The 3,361-nt window shown below is 31.3% G+C and overlaps 1 non-coding gene across 1 annotated transcript; it reads left to right on the forward strand.

The window, feature by feature from the left end:
* The first annotated feature begins 1,466 nt into the window (after positions 1-1,466).
* TRNAF-GAA lies at positions 1,467-1,539 on the forward strand. Its single transcript has one exon. It is a non-coding gene; the product is annotated as a tRNA-Phe (tRNA).
* The last annotated feature ends 1,822 nt before the right edge of the window (positions 1,540-3,361 follow it).

Genomic DNA, 3,361 nt, shown 5'->3' on the forward strand with positions numbered 1-3,361 from the left:
TGTCTATTATTTGAATCGGGTCTTCTTTATCCGTTAGGTCATCTTTCAAGAAGAGAGTTTCATGAGCCAGTACGTGTGAACGATCTAGGGTCTACTTCCGTAGTACAGATACATGAAAGATATTATGTACTGCAGACAAGTTTGGGCATTGCCCGATTCTATAGGCCACAGATCCAATCCTTTCTAATATCTCAAAGGGACGGATAAACCTAGGGCTTAGCTTCCCCTTTTTACCCTACCTGAGCACCCCTCTCATGGGGTGCTACCTTTAGGAATATATGATCCCCTACCTACAATTCCATGTCCTTGCGCCTTAGGTCTGCATAGCTTTTCTCTCGGCTTTGTGCGGTTTGTATCCTATTTTTAATCTTCTAGACTGTGGCGTTGGTAATTTGCACCAGCTCTGACCTAATAATTGTCGTTTGCCCCCCTCCTTCCCAAAAGATAGGGGATCGAAATCTTCGTCCATAGAGAACCTCGTATGTGGCCATTTGTATGGTGGCTCGGCAAGTATTATTATAAGCGAATTTCATAAGGGGTAGGTACTTATCCCAACTTCCTGCAAAATCCATCTCATATACCCTCAACATGTCTTCCAATATTTGCTTGAGCATTTCTGTTTGACCATCTGTTTATGGGTGGAATGTCGTACTATAACTGCGTACCCAATGCCTTTTGTTGAATTTTCCAGAAGCGAGATTTAAATCTGGCATCTCGGTCTAATACTATTGTCTTTTGTTGAATTTCCAGAAGTGTACCCAATACCTTTACTGATGAATATTCATTTTTAATGTTAGCGAGGATACCTCAGTTTGGAGAGCGTCAGATTTAAGATTTGAAGGTCACTTGTTCAATCTCCACGTTCACCGCACCTAATTCTAGTTGCATAACTCGACTATTCAATCTAAAATTAATCATTATTCCTTTCTGAAATCTCAATGAATTATTCGAAATACCTAACGTGTTCTAATTCACCGCACCTTATACAAGTTGGATAACTTGAATATCTTATTAAAAATTAGTGATTATTTCTATTTAAAATTTCAATGAATTAGCGAAAATACCTTTATTGATGAATTTTCATTTTTAATGTTAGTGTGGATAGCTCAGTTGAGAGAGCGTTAGATTGAAGATCTGAAGGTCTCGTGCTCGATCCATGTTAACCACACATGGTTCACGTTGCACAACAATTTGACTATTCAATCTAAAATTAGTGATCATTTCTTTCTAAAATTTCAATTAATTGGCGGAAATATCTTTACTTAAAAACATTCATTTTTAATGTTAGCGAGGATACCTCAGTTTGGAGAGCGTCAGATTTAAGATTTGAAGGTCACTTGTTCAATCTCCACGTTCACCGCACCTGTTTCTATTTGCATAACCTGACTATTCAATAAAAAATTAGTCATTATTTCTTTTGAATCAGCGAAAATATCTTTACTGATGAATTTTCATTTTTGATGATTGCGGGGATAGCTTAGTTGGGAGAGCGTCAGACTGAAGATCTGAAGGTCACGTGTTCAATCCACGTTCACCGCACTTGGTTCATGGCACCTTATAGTTTAGTTGATTATTATTTCTTTTTAAAATACAATGAATTAGTGGAAATAGCTTTACTTATGAATTTTTATTTTTAATGTTAGCAGGGATAGTGATTATTATTTCTTTTTAAAATATAATGAATTAGTGGAAATAGCTTTACTTATGAATTTTTATTTTTAATGCTAGCAGGGATAGCTCAGTTGGGAGAGTGTTAAACTAAAGATTTGAAGGTCACGTGTTTAATCTCCACGTTCACCGCACTTTTTTCCATTCGCATAAGCTGACTATTCAATAAAAAAATTAGTATGAATTAGCAGAAATACCTCATTGGTTGCATAAGTTGATTAAGTTGCATAACTTTATTCAATCTAAAATTAGTGATTATTCCTTTTTAAAATATAATGAATTAGCAGAAATACCTTCACTTATGATTTTTTTCTTCTTCAGAATTAGTGATTATTCCTTTTTAAAATATAATGAATTAGCAGAAATACCTTTACTTATGATTTTTTTCTTCGCCAAATATTAGCGAAGATAACTTAGTTTTGAGTGTCAAACTGAAAATCTAAAGGTCACGTGTTCGATCCATGTTCACCGCACCTGATTCACGTCACATAACTTGACTCCTGACTATTTAATTTAAAATTAGTTGGGAGAGCGTCACTATAGATCCGTTCACAGCATCTGACTATTCACGTCACATTTTAATGTTAGCTTGGATAGTTGAATTGGGAGTGGGAGTAGATTCCTAATTCTTTATTTGACTATAAATGCTCCATAAGACATTTAGTAAAATGACTCATTTTATTGCATGGAACAATAAAATTGATGTTCCCGTAGAATTGTCAATACATTCTACTTTCAATGTTGCTAAATTGAGTCCTTTTGATGTAGGTGATGATTTTTCTGATTCGTCGTAAAATGACTCATTTTATTGCATGGAACAATAAAATTGATGTTCCCGTAGAATTGTCAATACATTCTACTTTCAATGTTGCTAAATTGAGTCCTTTTGATGTAGGTGATGATTTTTCTGATTCGAGGACAAATCCTGAAGAGGGAGATGTTGATAAGAATCACTGTGTACATTCTACTTTCAATGTTCCTGTAACAACAGAAGAAATAAAATAAAATAGTAATAATAATAATAATAATAAATAAATAAATAAATAAAGTAACAACAGAAGAAATAAAATAAAATAGTAATAATAATAATAATAATAAATAAATAAATAAATAAATAATAAACAGAAGAAATAAAATAAAATAGTAATAATAATAATAATAATAAATAAATAAATAAATAAATAATAAACAGAAGAAATAAAATAAAATAGTAATAATAATAATAATAATAAATAAATAAATAAATAAATAATAAAAAGAAGAAATAAAATAAAATAGTAATAATAATAATAATAATAAATAAATAAATAAATAAATAATAAAATTATATATATATAAAAAAAACATTTGCTAACCGATCCCTACTCCTTCTTTCAATCTCTCACCACTCCTTCCCTAAAAATAAATCTGGCAATTAATCAGGACTTCTTTTCTGTAAAGATTTACCCAGAATTTCTTTGTTACTACCCAAACAAATAGAAAAAAACAAAAAACAAAAAGTTTAAGCAGATTTAGTTTGAGCTGAGGAGATACGTCATTTGAAGAGGTCAGTGACATGTTAAATCTTCCTCTTATTTTATTAAGTAATATTAATTTGGTTACAATTATTTTGTTTTGAATTAGAGATTAAAGGAAAATAATTTTGTATGAGTTTTAGGAAATCACAACCAATTATATTTTAGATCTCATGAAT

The sequence above is a fragment of the Cucurbita moschata genome, unplaced genomic scaffold, assembly GCF_002738365.1.
Source record: "Cucurbita moschata cultivar Rifu unplaced genomic scaffold, Cmos_1.0 Cmo_Scf00084, whole genome shotgun sequence".
Taxonomy (NCBI): Eukaryota; Viridiplantae; Streptophyta; class Magnoliopsida; order Cucurbitales; family Cucurbitaceae; genus Cucurbita; species Cucurbita moschata.